The sequence below is a fragment of the Coregonus lavaretus genome (genome assembly GCF_964263955.1).
Source record: "Coregonus lavaretus genome assembly, contig: HAP1_SCAFFOLD_3922, whole genome shotgun sequence".
NCBI classification, from domain to species: Eukaryota; Metazoa; Chordata; class Actinopteri; order Salmoniformes; family Salmonidae; genus Coregonus; species Coregonus lavaretus.
Window position 1 is genome coordinate 1 of NW_028157361.1, and position 22500 is coordinate 22500.

A 22500-nucleotide genomic window follows, 5' to 3' on the forward strand; every position below is an offset into this window, starting at 1 on the left:
CATGAGCTTCCTTAGGTCTAGGTGAGAGAGAGAGAGAGAGCGAGGAGAGAGAGAGAGAGAGAGAGAGCGAGAGAGAGAGAGAGAGAGAGAGAGAGGGAGAGAGAGACAGAGAGAAAGACACACACACAGAGAGAGAGAGAGATACAGAGAGAGATACAGAGAGATAGACACACCCACGAGAGAGAGAGAGAGAGAGAGACGAGAGACAGAGAGAGAGAGATACAGAGAGAGAGAGAGAGAGACAGAGAGAGAGAGAGAGAGAGAGAGAGAGAGAGAGAGAGAGAGAGAGAGAGAGAGAGAGAGAGAGAGAGACAGAGACAGAGACAGAAGAGAGACAGAGACAGAGACAGAGACAGAGACAGAGAAGAGACAGAGACAGAGACAGAGACGAGAACAGAGACAGAGACAGAGACAGAGACAGAGACAGAGACAGAGACAGAGACAGAGACAGAGAAGAGAGAGAGAGAGAGGAGAGAGAGAGAGAGAGAGAGAGAGAGAGAGAGAGAGAGAGAGAGAGAGAGAAAAGAGAGAGAGAGAGAGAGAGAGAGAACACGAGAGGATAAGAAAGAAGTCATTGAATGTTTTAGGTTTAACTTGCCTTGTCGGGAGAATTCGGACAAGTGGGGTCCCCACAAGGAAAAAGGCTTATTTAGGCTTAGGTGTTAGGTTTAGGATTAGAATTAGGGTTAGAATTAGGGTTTGGGGTTAGGTATAGGAGTTAGGGTTAGGTTAAGGGTTAGGAAAAATAGATTTTGAATGAGAATCAATGTTTGGTCCAACAAGGATAGTAAACAAAAGTGTGTGTCTTACCCCTCATGGTGCGAGCGTGCTCCTCGTGCAGCGTTGTCATGGTAATGTTGTGCATGTCCCTCAGCTCCTGAATGGCTGCCTCGTGGTTCACCGTCAGCTCATCCATCTGATTGGTTGATTGATTGATTGATTAATCAATAGATTAATTAGTTGATTAATTGGCTGGTTGATCGATTGATTGATCCATCATCACTTGTACAATTATGTGAGAAAAAAATGATGTTCCACCCTTTAATCATCTCCCGAACAATTATCCATGAAGAACTGTATTTCACACAGGATAAACTACATTTCCCATCATGCCTGTCAACAATCATTACATTTGTTAATTGCATTATGGGTAATGGAGTCTTAACCATAACATAAATTACACAGGAAGAACTCCATTTCCCATGATGCCACAGTCCGTCACCTGCTCCTGCTGCTGGGTCCTGATCTCCTCCACTTCCTCCTGATGCTCCGCCCTCAGGTGTTCAGTCTCCTTTGAGTGACAGGCCCTTAGCTCCGCCTCCACCGCCTCAGCTCCTCCTCCTGCTGCAGTTTCAGCTCCCCGAGCTCCTGCTCAAACCCCACCTCCAGTTCCGCCTTCTCCTTTTGCAGCCTCTCCCATTGGGAGGTGTTAGAAGCTTAGAGTGGTAGGAGGCGATATTAGCAACATTTTAACAGACAAATGTCCGAGTAAAAAAAATAAAAAAATAAGCCATTTAGCAGACGCTTTTATCCAAAGCGACTTACAGTCATGTGTGCATACATTTTTACGTATGGGTGGTGGTGGTCCCGGGGATCGAACCCACTACCCTGGCGTTAACAAGCGCCGTGCTCTACCAATTGAGCTACAGAGGACCACCTCCATTTTTGTATTGAGCAAGGAATGTTCCTTCTTTATAAAAATAAAGAACTGATGTGTTTGTCACTCACCGACTTCGTCTCTGATCCTCTGAATCTCCAGGGAGAGGTCTTTCTCCTTCTCTGCAGCGCTCTCGTTCTGAAACACAAGGAGAGAGAGAGAGAGACAGAGAGAGAGAGAGAGACAGAGAGACAGAGAGAAGAGAGACAGAGAGACAGAGAGAGAGAGAGACAGAGAGACAGAGAGAGAGAGAGAGAGAGAGAGAGAGAGAGAGAGAGAGAGAGAGAGAGAGAGAGAGAGAGAGAGAGAGAGAGAGAGAGAGAGAGAGAGAGAGAGAGAGAGTCACATTTAACAACACAATCACATATGATAATGTCGTGTATGAAGATTATGACTATTCTAGAGGGACAAAGGAAAGATGTTTATCTTAGTTCAAAAGTAGCCAGTGGTAGGGTGACGCCCCAGGGGGGATAGGTGATTGGACGGCAGAGGGAGCAACCCATATTTTGGCATTGTTTATAAGTATGAGCTAGACAAAGAGGGGGTCAGAAGCATTCAGATTATTTTGGGACGGTGCTTCTCCAGACACTGCGGGTCTGTAAACTTATGCTGTAAACTTGTGATATGAATAAAACTTCTAATCAAGGTGCAGCCTAAGCGGACTCTTTGTTTGACAGCAATAACCACCAGCAGCCGACGCGACACGACAATAACATTTAATCAGTTTCTAAGATTAGCTGCCACATCAGCCAGTCAGTTTAGCTAGTCCGGTCAGCTTTTACCACACAGTCACTAGCCAGTCCTGTCAGCCTACACCATGTCTCAGACTCAGCCACAGAAACACATCAAATACCTCATTATATTCTGAAGACATCAGCGATTCAGCCCATAATGTCTGGCACACACAGAGGACAGTGTTTACAGTAGGCCTGACTCACAGCACTGTAATACTGATTACACACTCATACCAGAGAGAGAGAGACAGACTATTTGCACATTGTTACAACACTGTATATAGACATAATATGACATTTTAAATGTCTTTATTCTTTTGGAACTTCTGAGTGTAATGTTTACTGTTAATATTTATTTCACTTTTGTTTACTATCTACTTCACTTGCTTTGGCAATGTTAACATACGTTTCCCATGCCAATAAAGCCCTTAAATTGAATTGACACAGAGAGAGACAGAGAGATAAAGAGAGAGAGAGAGAGAGAGAGAGAGAGAGAGAGAAGGAGAGAGAGAGAGAGAGAGGGAGAGAGAGAGAGAAGGGAGAGAGAGAGAGAGAGAGGGAGAGAGAGAGAGAAGGGAGAGAGAGAGAGAGAGAGAGAAGGGAGAGAGAGAGAGAGAGAGAGACAGAGAGAGACTAATCTAAAGAAACATACGAGCAAACCAAAAATAATAGATAATGAAAAATGGTTTGATAATGATTGCAGAAATCTAAGAAGGTCATTGAGAAATATATCTAATCAAAAACACAGAGACCCAGAAAACAAAAACGTACGCCTTCAATATGGGGAAACACTGAAGCAATACAAACACACCCTAAGAACAAAAAAGGAACAGCACATTAGAAATCAGCTGGATGTAATTGAGGAATCCATAGAATCAAACCACTTCTGGGAGAATTGGAATAAATTAAACAAACCTCATCATGAGGAATTGGCTATCCAAAATGGGGATATGTGGACAAATCACTTTGCAAACCTCTACATCAATATAACAAAGAGCCCAGAACAAAAATATATACAAGAAAAATTACAAATCCTTGAATCAGCAGTCAAAGACTATCAGAATCCTGTGGATACCCCAATTACAGAACAATAATTATTGGAAAAACTATGCACTCTCCAACCCCAAAAGGCCTGTGGTGCTGATGGTATTTTAAATGAAATGATCAAATATACAGACCACAAATTCAAATTGGCTATACTCAAACTCTTCAACATTATCCTCACTGCAGGTATTTCCCCCGATATTTGGAACCAAGAATTGATCACACCAATTTATAAAAATGGAGACAAATTTGACCCAAATAATTACAGAGGAATTTGCGTTAACAGCAACTTGGGGAAAATTCTCTGCAGTATCATAAATAGCAGACTACATAATTTCCTTGATGAACACAACATCCTGAGCAGAATTTTTTTTAAATAATCGTACAACAGACCACATTTACACCCTCCACACTCTAATTGACAAACAGGTAAACCAAAACAAAGGCAAAATATACTCGTGTTTTGTAGACTTCAAGAAAGCACTTGATTCAATTTGGCACTAAGGACTTTTTTAAATAAACTAATAGAAAGTGGTATTGGAGGGAAAACATATGATGTTATTAAATCAATGTACACTTAAAACAAATGTGCGGTTAAAATCGGCAACAAGCAAACAGACTTCTTCTCTCAGGGATGTGGAGTGAAACAGGGCTGCCCAATAAGTCCAACACTATTTAACATCTACATTAATGAATTGGCAAAAACATTAGAAGAATCGGCAGCACCTGGTCTCACCCTACACAACACTGAAATCAAGTGTCTGCTGTACGCAGATGACCTGTTGCTACTGTCTCCCACTAAGGAGGGGTTACAGCAGCATCTAGATCATCTGCACAGATTCTGTCAGACCTGGGCCCTGACCGTTAATCTAAAAAAACAGAATATAATGATATGACAAAAAAGGTCAGGAAATCAGGATGACAAAAATAAATTCTATTTGGACACAGTTCTATTAGAACACACCAAAAACTACACGTATCTAGGACTAAATATCAGCAACGCAGGTAGCTTTCACATGGCTGTGAACGAGCTGAGAGACAAAGCAAGCAAAGCATTCTATGCTATTAAAAGGAACATTAAAATCGAAATTCCAATTAGAATTTGGCTCAACATTTTCCAATCAGTTATAGAACCAATTGCTCTATATGGCAGCGAAGTATGGGGTCCACTCTCCAATTTACCAAATGGGACAAACATCCAATCGAAATACTGCATGCAGAGTTTTGCAAGACTGTATTGCAAGTGCAAAGAAAAACTCAAAATAACGCATGTAGAGCAGAATTGGGCCAATACCCCCTCCTTATACGAATAGAAAAAAAAGCCATCAAATTTTACAACCATCTAAAAACAAGTGACCCCAAAACATTCCATCACACAGCTCTACTATGTCAAGAGATGAAACAAGAGAAGAGTCCCCTCAGCCAGCTGGTTCTGAGGCTCAGTTCACTAACCAAAACCAACCTCATAGAGCCTCAGGACACCACTCAGAAAATCTGGCCCAACCAAATCATCACAAAGCAAAAATAAATATATATCACCTATCGGAAAGACACTACAAAAAATCAAAGTAAACTTCAATGCTATTTGGCTCTAAACAGGCAGTACATGGTGGCAGACTATCTGACCACTGTGACTGATAGAAAACTGAGGAAACACTGACTAGGTACAGACTCAGTGAGCACAGTCTGGCTATCTAACATTAGCTACTTATCTCATCATGAATGCAAACACATGGCCTGAATGATAGATCTGTGCCAACTGTCTTGCTTTTTGCAGATTTCAGAAAAGTAACTAAATAAGGAAAGGGGGAAACCTAGTCAGTTGCACAACTGAACGCATTCAACCGAAATGTGTCTTCCGCATTTAACCCAACCCCTCTGAATCAGAGAGGTGCCTGCCATGATCGACATGCAGGTAACAGTTGTTGTTGGTGGTTAACTGCTTTAATCAATGGCAGAACGGCAGATTTTCCCACCTTGCCGGCGCAGGGATTCAAACCAGCAACCTTTCGGTTACTGGCTCAACACTCTTACCTAATGCCCCAAACAGGCCCAGACAGTAACAGTGTTCTGTTTGGATCAAGGACGAGTGTTCACTTTGGCAACGGTCCAGTGTTAGCAACTATGAGAATGTGATGAGGACAGGGCTGCTTGCTTGGTGAAGTGTACTTTTGATTATTTACTTATTAATACGCTGGCTGTGGCAAGCTACTCACCGTCAAACCACCATGCCTACACTCTGTCTCACTCACGTTGTGGACCTAGGGCTGAATGATGTTCACTCGAAATGAGCAGACATATTTGTTTATTCTACGTACAGTTGAAGTCGGAAGTTTACATACATCTTAGAGTCATTAAAACTTGTTTTTCACCAACAAACTATAGTTTTGGCAAGTCGGTTAGGACATCTACTTTGTGAATGACACAATTTTTCCAACAATTGTTTACTGACAGATTATTTCACTTATAATTCACTGTATCACAATTCCAGTGGGTCAGAAGTTTACATACACTAAGTTGACTGTGCCTTTAAACAGCTTGGAAAATTCCAGAAAATGATGTCATGGCTTTAGAAGCTTCTAATTGACATCATTTGAGTCAATTGGAGGTGTACCTGTGGATGTATTTCAAGGCCTACCTTCAAACTCAGTGCTTCTTTGGCTGACATCATCGGAAAATCAAAAGAAATCAGCCAAGACATCAGAAAAAAGAATTGTAGACCTCCACAAGTCTGGTTCATCCTTGGGAGCAATTTCCAAACGCCTGAAGGTACCACGTTCATCTGTACCCACAATAGTACGCAAGTATAAACACCATGGGACCACGCAGCCGTCATACCGCTCAGGAATGAGACGCGTTCTGTCTCCTAGAGATTAACGTACTTTGGTGCTGTCGTGTATTGGGATTATGCTGTTGTTAAATGTTTTTAAGTGGAACTGAAAGAATGTTGATTTTAGTATCAAGAGGGAATGTTTTAGTGTAACGCCACATACAACAGACAGGAAGAGTGTTGTAGACAGGGGAGACTGGTGATTGGCCAGAAGAGGGAGCCACCCATCTTTTTGCATTGTTTATAAATAGGGGCTAGACACAGAAAGGGCAGAGCAGCCATTAGAATTGGAGGACACTGCTCTCCAGACCTCGCGAGTCTGTAAACTTATGCTGTAAGCTTGTGATAATAAATAAAGACTTCTAATCAAGGTACAGCTTAAGCGGACTTCTTTGTTTGACAGCAATAGCCACCTGCAGCCGACGCGACACGACAGTGCAAAAAGTGCAAATCAATCCCAGAACAACAGCAAAGGACCTTGTGGAGATGCTGGAGGAAACAGGTACAAAAGTATCTATATCCACAGTAAAACGAGTCCTATATCGACATAACCTGAAAGGCCGCTCAGCAAGGAAGAAGCCACTGCTCCAAAACCGCCATAAAAAAGCCAGACTAAGGTTTGCAACTGCACATGGGGACAAAGATGGTAGTTTTTGTAGAAATGTACTCCGGTCTGATGAAACAAAAATAGAACTGTTTGACCATAATGACCATCGTTATGTTTGGAGGAAAAAGGGGGTTCCTTGCAAGCCGATGAACACCATCCCAACCGTGAAGCACGGGGGTGGCAGCATCATGCTGTGGGGGTGCTTTGCTGCAGGAGGGACTGGTGCACTTCACAAAATAGATGGCATCATGAGGAAGGAAAATTATGTGGATATATTGAAGCAACATCTCAAGAAATCAGTCAGAAAGTTAAAGCTTGGTCGCAAATGGGTCTTTCAAATGGACAATGACCCCAAGCATACTTCCAAAGTTGTGGCAAAATGGCTTAAGGACAACAAAGTCAAGGTATTGGAGTGGCCATCACAAAGCCCTGACCTCAATCCCATAGAACATTTGTGGGTGTCACGATCGTCGTTCCAGGAAGCGGACCAAGGCGCAGCGTGTGATACAAACATGATGCTTTATTAAATATAAGCGTAACACGAAAACAACCGACGATAAGTGAAGTCCACAGTGACAATGACTTATCGTCGGTTGTTTTCGTGTTACGCTTATATTTAATAAAGCATCATGTTTGTATCACACGCTGCGCCTTGGTCCGCTTCCTGGAACGACGATCGTGACAGAAAAACCCACCAAAAAAGGACCAAGCAGCGTGTCCAGGAGCCAAGGGTCTGGACATGGGAGGAGATGTTGGATGGTAAAGGGTCTTGGACTTGGGAGGAAATCCTGGATGGGATGGATCGCCGGCCATGGAGTAAAACAGTGGAGAGGCGACTGAGAGAGGAGCAACGGCGTCAGCAGGGCCATCGTCGGAAGGACGAGAGGCAACCCCAAAAAGTTTTTTGGGGGGGGCACATGGCTTGGGCGGCTGGGCAGCAGGAGGCTGCCACAGGGAGACGTGGAGAGAAGGCTACCGGATTACGGGAGCCATTGGCGAGTAGAGGGAGGGAAGTAGTTGAGGCACGGCGTGAGAGACTGAGGTGTGTTACCAGTCCGGTCCGGCCCGTTCCTGATCCCCGGTTAAGGCCAGTGGTGTGTGTTCCCAGTACGGACCGGCCTGTTCCTACTCCACGCACCAAGCCCACGGTGTGCGTCGCCAGCCCTGCCCAGCTTGTCCCTGCTCCACGCACTAAGTTAATGGTGCGCGTCGTCAGCCCAGCTCGTCCTGTCCCTGCTTCACGCACCAGGCCCACGGTGTGCGTCGTCAGCCCAGCCCAGCCGGTCCCTGCTCCACGCACCAGGCCCACGGTGTGCGTCGCCAGTCCTGCCCGGCCTGTCCCTGCTCCACGCACTAAGTTAATGGTGCGCGTCGCCAGCCCAGCCCGGCCTGTTCCTGCTCCACGCACCAAGCCTACGGGGTGCGTCGCCAGCCCAGCCCGTCCTGTCCCTGCTTCACGCACCAGGCCCACGGTGTGCGTCGTCAGCCCAGCCCAGCCGGTCCCTGCTCCACGCACCAGGCCCACGGTGTGCGTCGCCAGCCCTGCCCGGCCTGTCCCTGCTCCACGCACTAAGTTAATGGTGCGCGTCGCCAGCCTAGCTCAGCCTGTTCCTGCCACTCGCACCAAGTCAAGGGTGCGAGTCGTCAGCCGGATTCAGCCCATTCCTGCTACTCGCACCAAGCCAAGGGTGCGAGTCGTCAGCCGGATTCAGCCCATTCCTGCTACTCGCACCAAGCCAGGGATGCGAGTCTTCAGCCTGGTGAGGCCTGTTCCGGCTCCACGCATCAAGCCTAGGGTGCGTATCGTCAGCCAGGTCCGGTCCGTTCCTGCCTCACGCGCCAAGCCAGGGGTGCGCGTCGTCAGTCCAGATCCTACCAGCTGGGCCAGATCGGACCGGGGGCGCTACGGGGGGATTGAAGAAGGGTGGTGGTCAAGCCCGGAGCCGGAGCCGCCTCCGAGGAGTAATGCCCACCCAGCCCTCCCCTGTTTGGGGTTTTTGAGGCGCGGTCGCAGTCCGCGCCTTTAGGGGGGGGTACTGTCACGCTCTGGCTCCGGGACTTTGTATGTTGAGCCAGGGTGTGTTCGTTTCGTTGTGTTCTGTTTGGTTGGGTTGTCATTTGGGTTATGTTTCCTTGTTTGGTCAATGACTCCCAATCGGAGGTAACGAGTGTCAGCTGTCGGCTCGTTATCTCTGATTGGGAGCCATATTTAAACTGTGTGTTTTCACCTTGTGGTTGTGGGTTTTTGTTCCATGTTCAGTCATTGTCACTGTGGACTTCACTATCGTCATTTGTTTTGTTGTTTCGTGGTTGCTTTAATTTAATAAAGTCAACATGTTCGCTAAACACGCTGCGCCTTGGTCCGCTTCCTTAGACGATCGTGACAGTGGGCAGAACTGAAAAAGCATGTGCGAGCAAGGAGGCTTACAAACCTGACTCAGTTACACCAGCTCTGTCAGGAGAATGGGCCAAAATTCACCCAACTTATTGTGGGAAGCTTGTGGAAGGCTACCCGAAACGTTTGACCCAAGTTAAACAATTTAAAGGCAATGCTACCAAATACTAATTGAGTGTATGTAAACTTCTGACCCACTGGGAATGTGATGAAAGAAATAAAAGCTGAAATAAATCATTCTCTCTACTATTATTCTGACATTTCACATTCTTAAAATAAAGTGGTGATCCTAACTGACCCAAAACAGGGAATTTTTACTAGGATTAAATGTCAGGAATTGTGAAAAACTGAGTTTAAATGTATTTGGCTAAGGTGTATGTAAACATCCGACTTCAACTGTATATAATATTGGCACTTTATAATAATAATGATAATATGCCATTTAGCAGACGCTTTTATCCTTATGTGTGCATACATTTTTAGGTATGGGTGGTCCCGGGGATCGAACCCACTACCCTGGCATTGCAAGCGCCATGCTCTACCAATTGAGCTACAGAGGACCTGTGGAATACCGATACAAATATTTATGTGGAAAGCTAATATCTTCAAATTATTTATCAGACGGTTCTAAAAAGTGGGCATGTAAGTAATTCATACCCAACCCATCCATCCCTGTCGAGACGAACTCACTTCCTCCTTTTGGACGAGACTTACTTTATGACCAACTATCCTATTTACACTTTGTAGTCAATTAATGCTTCTGACTCATATCGATGCCACATAAGCTGTTTATTACCAAAGACGTTGGTTCTAGCAGGCAGTTCCCCTTTAAACGTTGGTTCTAGCAGGCAGTTCCCCTTTAAACGTTGGTTCTAGCAGGCAGTTCCCCTTTAAACGTTGGTTCTAGCAGGCAGTTCCCCTTTAAACGTTGGTTCTAGCAGGCAGATCCCCTTTAAACGTTGGTTCTAGCAGGCAGTTCCCCTTTAAACGTTGGTTCTAGCAGGCAGTTCCCCTTTAAATACGGACCATGTAGGGCTGTGTAACTGAAGCTCCTGGGTAAAGTTTCCCTCTGATCTAGGATCAGCTTCCCCTCTCCCAAGCCTAACCTTAACCATTAGTGGAGTAAATGCTAAAACTGACCTAAGATCAGCTTCTTCCAGGGACAACTTCTCCCTATTTGAGAGTGGGACTGGGTGTAGGACTGCAATGACAGACACCATTTCACCATGATTTACATTTTTTTGTCATTTAGTAGAAGCTCTTATCCAGAGCGACTTACAGGAGCAATTAGGGTTAAGTGCCTTGCTCAAGGGCACATCGACAGATTTTTCACCTAGTCGGCTCGGGGATTAGAACCAGCGACCTTTCGGTTACTGGCACAACGCTCTTAACCACTAAGCTACCTGCCGCCCCGGTTACATCATATCGTAAATGAGATGAAGTGGACACAGTACTACATTTAGGACACAGTGTCTGGGATATTTTACACAACAAAGGTACCTCATCTCACTCCCTTTACCTCATCTCACTTCCCTTACCTCATCTCACTCCCTTTACCTCATCTCACTTCCCTTACCTCATCTCACTCCCTTTACCTCATCTCACTTCCCTTACCTCATCTCATCTCACTCCCCTTACCTCATCTCACTCCCCTTACCTCATCTCACTCCCCCTTACCTCATCTCACTCCCCTTACCTCATCTCACTCCCCTTACCTCATCTCACTCCCTTTACCTCATCTCATCTCACTCCCCTTACCTCATCTCACTCCCCTTACCTCATCTCACGCCCCTTACCTCATCTCACTCCCCTTACCTCATCTCATCTCACTCCCCTTACCTCATCTCACGCCCCTTACCTCATCTCACGCCCCTTACCTCATCTCACTCCCCTTACCTCATCTCACTCCCCTTACCTCATCTCACTTCCCTTACCTCATCTCACTCCCCTTACCTCATCTCACTTCCCTTACCTCATCTCACTCCCCTTACCTCATCTAATCTCACTCCCCTTACCTCATCTCACTCCCCTTACCTCATCTCACTCCCCTTACCTCATCTCACTACCCTTACCTCATCTCACGCCCCTTACCTCATCTAATCTCACTCCCCTTACCTCATCTCACTCCCCTTACCTCATCTCACCCCCCTTACCTCATCTCACTCCCCTTACCTCATCTCATCTCACTCCCCTTAGAATGTGATGAGGACAGGGCTGCTTGCTTGGTGATGTGTACTTTTGATTATTTACTTATTAAAATACGCTGGCTGTATGGTCCAGTGACTGCAGTGTGATATGTTGTGTTGTTATATCGTGGTCCTCTGTAGCTCAATTGGTAGAGCATGGCACTTGTAACGCCAGGGTAGTGGGTTTGATCCCCGGGACCACCCATACGTAAAAATGTATGCACACATGACTGTAAGTCGCTTTGGATAAAAGCGTCTGATAAATGGCATATTATTTATATTATATTACTCAACGTCAACAAAACAAAGGAGATGATCGTGGACTTCAGGAAACAGCAGAGGGTGCACCCCCCTATCCACATCGACGGGACCACAGTGGAGCAGGTGGAAAGCTTCAAGTTCCTTGGCGTACACATCACTGACAAACTGAAATGGTCCACCCACACAGACAGTGTGGTGAAGAAGGCGCAACAGAGCCTCTTCAACCTCAGGAGGCTGAAGAAATTTGGCTTGGCACGTAAAACCCTCACAAACTTTTACAGATGCACAATTGAGAGCATCCTGTCGGGCTGTATCACCGCCTGGTACGGCAACTGCACCGCCCGCAACCGCAGGGCTCTCCAGAGGGTGGTGCGGTCTGCCGAACGCATTAACGGGGGCAAACTACCCGCCCTCCAGGACACCTACAGCACCCGATGTCACAGGAAGGCCAAAAAAATCATCAAGGACATCAACCACCCGAGCCACTGCCTGTTCACCCCACTATCATCCAGAAGGCGAGGTCAGTACAGGTGCATCAAAGCTGGGACCGAGAGAATGAAAAACAGCTTCTATCTCAAGGCCATCAGACTGTTAAATAGCCATCACTAGCACATTAGAGGCTGCTGCTGCCTATTGAAATCACTGGCCACTTTAAGAAATGGAACACTAGTCACTTTAATAATGTTTACATATCTTGCACTACTCATCTCATATGTATATACTGCATTCTATTCTATAATATTCTACTGTATCTTAGTCCATGCCGCTCTGTCATTGCTTGTCCATATATGTATATATTCTTAAATTCCATTCCTTACTTAGATTTGTGTGTATTGGGTATATGTTGTGTAATTGTTAGATATTACTGCACTGTCGGAGCTAGAAGCACAAGCATTTCGCTACACCCGCTGTAACATCTGCTAAACACGTGTATGTGACAAATAACATTTGATTTGATTTGATTTGATAAGGGGCGTGCGATGAGGTAAGGGGCGTGAGATGAGGTAAGGGGAGTGAGATGAGGTAAGGGGAGTTAGATGAGGTAAGGGGAGTGAGATGAGGTAAGGGGAGTGAGATGAGATGAGGTAAAGGGAGATGAGATGAGGTAAGGGGAGTGAGATGAGGTAAGGGGAGTGAGATGAGGTAAGGGGAGTGAGATGAGGTAAGGGGAGTGAGATGAGATGAGGTAAAGGGAGTGAGATGAGGTAAGGGGAGTGAGATGAGGTAAGGGGAGTGAGATGAGATGAGGTAAGGGGAGTGAGATGAGGTAAGGGGAGTGAGATGAGGTAAGGGGAGTGAGATGAGATGAGGTAAGGGGAGTGAGATGAGGTAAGGGGAGTGAGATGAGGTAAGGGGAGTGAGATGAGATGAGGTAAAGGGAGATGAGATGAGGTAAGGGGAGTGAGATGAGGTAAGGGGAGTGAGATGAGGTAAGGGGAGTGAGATGAGGTAAGGTAAAGGGAGTGAGATGAGGTAAGGGGAGTGAGATGAGGTAAGGGGAGTGAGATGAGGTAAGGGGAGTGAGATGAGGTAAGGGGAGTGAGATGAGGTAAGGGGAGTGAGATGAGGTAAGGGGAGTGAGATGAGGTAAGGGGAGTGAGATGAGATGAGGTAAGGGGAGTGAGATGAGGTAAGGGGAGTGAGATGAGGTAAGGGGAGTGAGATGAGATGAGGTAAGGGGAGTGAGATGAGGTAAGGGGAGTGAGATGAGGTAAGGGGAGTGAGATGAGATGAGGTAAAGGGAGATGAGATGAGGTAAGGGGAGTGAGATGAGGTAAGGGGAGTGAGATGAGGTAAGGGGAGTGAGATGAGATGAGGTAAAGGGAGTAGTGAGATGAGGTAAGGGGAGTGAGATGAGGTAAGGGGAGTGAGATGAGGTAAGGGGAGTGAGATGAGGTAAGGGGAGTGAGATGAGGTAAGGGGAGTGAGATGAGGTAAGGGGAGTGAGATGAGGTAAGGGGAGTGAGATGAGGTAAGGGGAGTGAGATGAGGTAAGGGGATAGATGAGATGAGGTAAGGGAGATGAGATGAGGTAAGGGGAGTGAGATGAGGTAAGGGGAGTGAGATGAGGTAAGGGGAGTGAGATGAGGTAAGGGGAGTGAGATGAGATGAGGTAAGGGAGTGAGATGAGGTAAGGGGAGTGAGATGAGGTAAAGGGAGTGAGATGAGGTAAGGGGAGTGAGATGAGGTAAGGGGCGTGAGATGAGGTAAGGGGTGTGAGATGAGGTAAGGGGGGTGAGATGAGGTAAGGGGAGTGAGATGAGGTAAGGGGAGTGAGATGAGATGAGGTAAGGGGAGTGAGATGAGGTAAGGGGAGTGAGATGAGGTAAGGGGAGTGAGATGAGATGAGGTAAAGGGAGTGAGATGAGGTAAGGGGAGTGAGATGAGGTAAGGGGCGTGAGATGAGGTAAGGGGGGTGAGATGAGGTAAGGGGAGTGAGATGAGGTAAGGGGAGTGAGATGAGATGAGGTAAGGGGAGTGAGATGAGGTAAGGGGAGTGAGATGAGGTAAGGGGAGTGAGATGAGATGAGGTAAAGGGAGTGAGATGAGGTAAGGGGAGTGAGATGAGGTAAGGGGCGTGAGATGAGATGAGGTAAGGGGAGTGAGATGAGGTAAGGGGAGTGAGATGAGGTAAGGGGAGTGAGATGAGGTAAGGGGAGTGAGATGAGGTAAGGGGAGTGAGATGAGGTAAGGGGAGTGAGATGAGGTAAGGGGAGTGAGATGAGGTAAGGGGAGTGAGATGAGGTAAGGGGCGTGAGATGAGGTAAGGGGAGTGAGATGAGGTAAGGGGAGTGAGATGAGGTAAGGGGAGTGAGATAAGATGAGGTAAGGGGAGTGAGATGAGGTAAGGGGCGTGAGATGAGATGAGGTAAGGGGAGTGAGATGAGGTAAGGGGAGTGAGATGAGGTAAGGGGAGTGAGATGAGGTAAGGGGAGTGAGATGAGGTAAGGGGAGTGAGATGAGGTAAGGGGAGTGAGATGAGATGAGGTAAAGGGAGATGAGATGAGGTAAGGGGAGTGAGATGAGGTAAGGGGAGTGAGATGAGGTAAGGGGAGTGAGATGAGGTAAGGGGAGTGAGATGAGGTAAGGGGAGTTAGATGAGGTAAGGGGAGTGAGATGAGGTAAGGGGAGTGAGATGAGATGAGGTAAAGGGAGATGAGATGAGGTAAGGGGAGTGAGATGAGGTAAGGGGAGTGAGATGAGGTAAGGGGAGTGAGATGAGGTAAGGTAAAGGGAGTGAGATGAGGTAAGGGGAGTGAGATGAGGTAAGGGGAGTGAGATGAGGTAAGGGGAGTGAGATGAGGTAAGGGGAGTGAGATGAGGTAAGGGGAGTGAGATGAGGTAAGGGGAGTGAGATGAGGTAAGGGGAGTGAGATGAGATGAGGTAAGGGGAGTGAGATGAGGTAAGGGGAGTGAGATGAGGTAAGGGGAGTGAGATGAGATGAGGTAAGGGGAGTGAGATGAGGTAAGGGGAGTGAGATGAGGTAAGGGGAGTGAGATGAGATGAGGTAAAGGGAGATGAGATGAGGTAAGGGGAGTGAGATGAGGTAAGGGGAGTGAGATGAGGTAAGGGGAGTGAGATGAGATGAGGTAAAGGGAGTGAGATGAGGTAAGGGGAGTGAGATGAGGTAAGGGGAGTGAGATGAGGTAAGGGGAGTGAGATGAGGTAAGGGGAGTGAGATGAGGTAAGGGGAGTGAGATTAGGTAAGGGGAGTGAGATGAGGTAAGGGGAGTGAGATGAGGTAAGGGGAGTGAGATGAGGTAAGGGGAGTGAGATGAGATGAGGTAAAGGGAGATGAGATGAGGTAAGGGGAGTGAGATGAGGTAAGGGGAGTGAGATGAGGTAAGGGGAGTGAGATGAGGTAAGGGGAGTGAGATGAGATGAGGTAAAGGGAGTGAGATGAGGTAAGGGGAGTGAGATGAGGTAAAGGGAGTGAGATGAGGTAAGGGGAGTGAGATGAGGTAAGGGGCGTGAGATGAGGTAAGGGGCGTGAGATGAGGTAAGGGGGGTGAGATGAGGTAAGGGGAGTGAGATGAGGTAAGGGGAGTGAGATGAGATGAGGTAAGGGGAGTGAGATGAGGTAAGGGGAGTGAGATGAGGTAAGGGGAGTGAGATGAGATGAGGTAAAGGGAGTGAGATGAGGTAAGGGGAGTGAGATGAGGTAAGGGCGTGAGATGAGGTAATGGGGGTGAGATGAGGTAAGGGGAGTGAGATGAGGTAAGGGGAGTGAGATGAGATGAGGTAAGGGGAGTGAGATGAGGTAAGGGGAGTGAGATGAGGTAAGGGGAGTGAGATGAGATGAGGTAAAGGGAGTGAGATGAGGTAAGGGGAGTGAGATGAGGTAAGGGGCGTGAGATGAGATGAGGTAAGGGGAGTGAGATGAGGTAAGGGGGGGGGGGGAGGGGGGAGATGAGGTAAGGGGAGTGAGATGAGCGTAAGGGGAGTGAGATGAGGTAAGGGGAGTGAGATGAGGTAAGGGGAGTGAGATGAGGTAAGGGGAGTGAGATGAGGTAAGGGGAGTGAGATGAGGTAAGGGGCGTGAGATGAGGTAAGGGGAGTGAGATGAGGTAAGGGAGTGAGATGAGGTAAGGGGAGTGAGATAAGATGAGGTAAGGGGAGTGAGATGAGGTAAGGGGCGTGAGATGAGATGAGGTAAGGGGAGTGAGATGAGGTAAGGGGAGTGAGATGAGGTAAGGGGAGTTGAGATGAGGTAAGGGGAGTGAGATGAGGTAAGGGGAGTGAGATGAGGTAAGGGGAGTGAGATGAGATGAGGTAAAGGGAGATGAGATGAGGTAAGGGGAGTGAGATGAGGTAAGGGGAGTGAGATGAGGTAAGGGGAGTGAGATGAGGTAAGGGGAGTGAGATGAGGTAAGGGGAGTTAGATGAGGTAAGGGGAGTGAGATGAGGTAAGGGGAGTGAGATGAGATGAGGTAAAGGGAGATGAGATGAGGTAAGGGAGTGAGATGAGGTAAGGGGAGTGAGATGAGGTAAGGGGAGTGAGATGAGGTAAGGGGAGTGAGATGAGATGAGGTAAAGGGAGTGAGATGAGGTAAGGGGAGTGAGATGAGGTAAGGGGAGTGAGATGAGATGAGGTAAGGGGAGTGAGATGAGGTAAGGGGAGTGAGATGAGGTAAGGGGAGTGAGATGAGATGAGGTAAGGGGAGTGAGATGAGGTAAGGGGAGTGAGATGAGGTAAGGGGAGTGAGATGAGATGAGGTAAAGGGAGATGAGATGAGGTAAGGGGAGTGAGATGAGGTAAGGGGAGTGAGATGAGGTAAGGGGAGTGAGATGAGGTAAGGTAAAGGGAGTGAGATGAGGTAAGGGGAGTGAGATGAGGTAAGGGGAGTGAGATGAGGTAAGGGGAGTGAGATGAGGTAAGGGGAGGAGATGAGGTAAGGGGAGTGAGATGAGGTAAGGGGAGTGAGATGAGGTAAGGGGAGTGAGAAGAGATGAGGTAAGGGGAGTGAGATGAGGTAGGGGAGTGAGATGAGGTAAGGGGAGTGAGATGAGATGAGGTAAGGGGAGTGAGATGAGGTAAGGGGAGTGAGATGAGGTAAGGGGAGTGAGATGAGATGAGGTAAAGGGAGATGAGATGAGGTAAGGGGAGTGAGATGAGGTAAGGGGAGTGAGATGAGGGTAAGGGGAGTGAGATGAGGTAAGGGGAGTGAGATGAGGTAAGGGGAGTGAGATGAGGTAAGGGAGTGAGATGAGGTTAGGGGAGTGAGATGAGGTAAGGGGAGTGAGATGAGGTAAGGGAGTGAGATTAGGTAAGGGGAGTGAGATGAGGTTAAGGGGAGTGAGATGAGGTAAGGGAGTGAGATGAGGTAAGGGGAGTGAGATGAGATGTGGTAAAGGGGAGATGAGATGAGGTTAAGGGGAGTGAGATGAGGTAAGGGGAGTGAGATGAGGTAAGGGGAGTGAGATGAGGTAAGGGTGAGTGAGTGAGATGAGGTAAGGGAGTGAGATGAGGTAAGGGGAGTGAGATGAGGTAAGGGAGTGAGATGAGGTATGGGGAGTGAGATGAGGTAAGGGGAGTGAGATGAGGTAAGGGGAGTGAGATGAGGTAAGGGGGGGAGATGAGGTAGGGTGTGAGATGAGGTAAGGGGAGTGAGATGAGATGAGGTAAGGGGAGTGAGATGAGGTAAGGGGAGTGAGTTGTGGTAAGGGGAGTGAGATGAGATGAGGTAAAGGGTGTGAGATGAGGTAAGGGGAGTGAGATGAGGTAAGGGAGTGAGATGAGGTAAGGGGGGTGAGATGAGGTAAGGGGAGTGAGATGAGGTAAGGGGAGTGAGATGAGGATGAGGTAAGGGGAGTGAGATGAGGTAAGGGGAGTGAGATTGAGATGAGGTAAGGGGCGAGATGAGGTAAGGGGAGTGAGATGAGGTAAGGGGAGTGAGATGAGGTAAGGGGAGTGAGATGAGATGAGGTAAAGGGAGTGAGATGAGGTAAGGGGAAGTGAGATGAGATGAGGTAAAGGGAGTGAGATGAGGTAAGGGGAGTGAGATGGGGTAAGGGAGTGGATGAGGAGGTAAGGGGAGTGAGATGAGGTAAGGGGAGTGAGATGAGATGAGGTAAAGGAGATGAGATGAGGTAAGGGGAGAGTGAGATGAGGTAAGGGGAGTGAGATGAGGTAAGGGGGTGAGATGAGGTAAGGTAAAGGGAGTGAGATGAGGTAAGGGGAGTGAGATGAGGTAAGGGGAGTGAGATGAGGTAAGGGGAGTGAGATGAGGTAAGGGGAGTGAGATGAGGTAAGGGGAGTGAGATGAGGTAAGGGGAGTGAGATGAGATGAGGTAAGGGGAGTGAGATGAGGTAAGGGGAGTGAGATGAGGTAAGGGGAGTGAGATGAGATGAGGTAAAGGGGAGTGAGATGAGGTAAGGGGAGTGAGATGAGGTAAGGGCGTGAGATGAGGTAAGGGGGTGAGATGAGGTAAGGGGAGTGAGATGAGGTAAGGGGAGTGAGATGAGATGAGGTAAGGGGAGGAGATGAGGTAAGGGGAGTGAGATGAGATGAGGTAAGGACGTGAGATGAGGTAAGGGGAGTGAGATGAGGTAAGGGGGAGTGAGATGAGGTAAGGGGAGTGAGATGAGATGAGGTAAAGGGAGTGAGATGAGGTAAGGGGAGTGAGATGAGATGATGGTAAGGGGAGTGAGATGAGGTAAGGGGAGTGAGATGAGGTAAGGGGAGTGAGATGAGGTAAGGGGAGTGAGATGAGGTAAGGGGAGTGAGATGAGATGAGGTAAAGGGAGATGAGATGAGGTAAGGGGAGTGAGATGAGGTAAGGGGAGTGAGATGAGGTAAGGGGAGTGAGATGAGGTAGGTAAAGGGAGTGAGATGAGGTAAGGGGAGTGAGATGAGGTAAGGGGAGTGAGATGAGGTAAGGGGAGTGAGATGAGGTAAGGGGAGTGAGATGAGGTAAGGGGAGTGAGATGAGGTAAGGGGAGTGAGATGAGGTAAGGGGAGTGAGATGAGATGAGGTAAGGGGAGTGAGATGAGGTAAGGGGAGTGAGATGAGGTAAGGGGAGTGAGATGAGATGTGGTAAGGGGAGTGAGATGAGGTAAGGGGAGTGAGATGAGGTAAGGGGAGTGAGATGAGATGAGGTAAAGGGAGATGAGATGAGGTAAGGGGGAGTGAGATGAGGTAAGGGGAGTGAGATGAGGTAAGGGGAGTGAGATGAGGTAAGGGGAGTGAGATGAGGTAAGGGGAGTGAGATGAGGTAAGGGGAGTGAGATGAGGTAAGGGGAGTGAGATGAGGTAAGGGGAGTGAGATTAGGTAGGGGAGTGAGATGAGGTAAGGGGAGTGAGATGAGGTAAGGGGAGTGAGATGAGGTAAGGGAGTGAGATGAGATGAGGTAAAGGGAGATGAGATGAGGTAGGGAGTGAGATGAGGTAAGGGGAGTGAGATGAGGTAAGGGGAGTGAGATGAGGTAAGGGGAGTGAGATGAGATGAGGTAAGGGAGTGAGATGAGGTAAGGGAGTGAGATGAGGTAAGGGAGTGAGATGAGGTAAGGGGTAGTGAGATGAGGTAAGGGGCGTGAGATGAGGTAAGGGGCGTGAGATGAGGTAAGGGGGGTGAGATGAGGTAAGGGGAGTGAGATGAGGTAAGGGGAGTGAGATGAGATGAGGTAAGGGGAGTGAGATGAGGTAAGGGGAGTGAGATGAGGTAAGGGGAGTGAGATGAGATGAGGTAAAGGGAGTGAGATGAGGTAAGGGGAGTGAGATGAGGTAAGGGGCGTGAGATGAGGTAAGGGGGGTGAGATGAGGTAAGGGGAGTGAGATGAGGTAAGGGGAGTGAGTTAGATGAGGTAAGGGAGTGAGATGAGGTAAGGGGAGTGAGATGAGATGAGGTAAGGGGCGTGAGATGAGGTAAGGGGAGTGAGATGAGGTAAGGGGAGTGAGATGAGGTAAGGGGAGTGAGATGAGATGAGGTAAAGGGAGTGAGATGAGGTAAGGGGAGTGAGATGAGGTAAGGGAAGTGAGATGAGGTAAGGGGAGTGAGATGAGGTAAGGGTAGTGAGATGAGGTAAGGGAAGTGAGATGAGGTAAGGGGGGTGAGATGAGGTGTTTGCCAGTGTGTATAGTGTGTGTGTTTGTTACCTGCAGACAGTAGTGTTGGGTAGTAATGATGAAGGCTTGTAGTCCTAGCTTAGTCTTCCTCAGTTCCTCTCTCAGTGATGTCAGCTGATCCTCCTGCTTCACACAGCGATTCTGAAGCCTCTGGACCTATAACAATACCATGATAACACTTATGAATCTCATATACAGTAACATGATGATCTACAGTAACATGATGATCTACAGTAACATGATGATCTACAGTAACATGATGATCTACAGTAACATGATGATCTACAGTAACATTATAATCTACAGTAACATTATGATCTACAGTAACATGATGATCTACAGTAACATGATGATCTACAGTAACATTATGATCTACAGTAACATGATGATCTACAGTAACATTATGATCTACAGTAACATGATGATCTACAGTAACATGATGATCTACAGTAACATTATAATCTACAGTAACATTATAATCTACAGTAACATGATGATCTACAGTAACATGATGATCTACAGTAACATGATGATCTACAGTAACATTATAATCTACAGTAACATTATGATCTACAGTAACATGATGATCTACAGTAACATGATGATCTACAGTAACATTATGATCTACAGTAACATGATGATCTACAGTAACATGATGATCTACAGTAACATTATGATCTACAGTAACATGATGATCTACAGTAACATGATGATCTACAGTAACATGATGATTATGATTCGTTATTCACTGTGCCAATATTATTATTTTTTTATTACATTTGTTATCTTATCTTTAACTCTGAATTGTTGGAAAAGGACCCGTAAGTCAGCAATTTCAATGTTAGCATGTGACAAATAACATGTGATTTGATACAGTAACATACAGTAACATGATGATCTACAGTAACATTATCTACAGTAACATGATGATCTACAGTAACATGATGATCTACAGTAACATTATGATCTACAGTAACATGATGATCTACAGTAACATTATGATCTACAGTAACATGATGATCTACAGTAACATTATGATCTACAGTAACATGATGATACTGTATACAGTAACATTATGATCTACAGTAACATGATCTACAGTAACATTATGATCTACAGTAACATGATGATCTACAGTAACATGAGGATCTACAGTAACATGAGGATCTACAGTAACATGATGATCTACAGTAACATGAGGATCTACAGTAACATGATGATCTACAGTAACATTATGATCTACAGTAACATGATGATACTGTATACAGTAACATTATGATCTACACTAACATGATGATCTACAGTAACATTATGATCTACAGTAACATGATCTACAGTAACATTATGATCTACAGTAACATTATGATCTACAGTAACATGATGATACTGTATACAGTAACATGATGATCTACAGTAACATGATGATATATGGTGTTATCCTCTGAAACAATTAAAGGATTATATTATTTTGATCATTAAATGTCCAACCGAAATGTTACTTTTAACCCAACCCTTCCGAAATGGAGCAGTGCAGGGGGGCTGCCAGATTGGGCGCAATTAGGGTTAATTGCCTTGCTCCTGGGCAGAATGACAGATCTTTTCACCTTGTCGGCTCGGGAATTCAAACTAGCAACCTTTCGGTTACTGGCCCAACGCTCTAACCGCTGGGCTACCTGCCGCCCCTCAGCTACGAAACAATAATAAAGTCTAGGGCTTCAGCTCAGCGGACTAAAACAGTCTTGTGGTAAATACGCACAACATATCACACTGCAGTCACTGAACCATACAGTAACTTTAGATGTTTCTATATATAAGACCAATGCAGTAATCAAACCCACAGCTCTGGTAATGTGAGTTTGGTGAATCATACTCTCCTATAGAGTAACCTTGTCTGAAACCTGAAAACTTGCTTTAGCTCCCAGAGATGATGCCTAAGGTGGGCTAACACAGTCTTGTAACATCAAGACGATCCGGCTTGAAGCACAATCGCCACACAAGCACCATTTTCAGAACCACATACCTCCTCCCTCTGTTTCTCCCTCTCTCTCTCCTTCCACTGCGCCTCCTCTTTCTCCCTCTGCAGGTTCTCCTGCTTTGGCCTGAAGGGGGGAACGCGCCGAGGGGAGCCGGGGGGAACTGCTGCTGGACGCTGCCTGGAGAGGACTGGAGAGAGAGGGAAAGGAGGGGAAGGGAGACCGAGAGGGAGAAGAGAGAGAG

General features: G+C 46.9%; 1 pseudogene across 1 annotated transcript in view; it reads right to left on the minus strand.

Moving 5' to 3' along the window:
- Window positions 1–810: 810 nt before the first annotated feature.
- The window catches only part of LOC311125498 (microtubule-associated tumor suppressor candidate 2 homolog), a 29309-nt pseudogene continuing 7619 nt past the window's right edge, over window positions 811–22500 (minus strand). Inside the window, exons 3-7 of the transcript in view lie at window positions 22346–22446; window positions 20314–20439; window positions 1729–1795; window positions 1223–1436; window positions 811–916 (exon numbers count right to left, since the gene is read on the minus strand). The product of the transcript in view is annotated as a microtubule-associated tumor suppressor candidate 2 homolog (transcript). The remainder of the gene's footprint in view (window positions 917–1222; window positions 1437–1728; window positions 1796–20313; window positions 20440–22345; window positions 22447–22500) is intronic.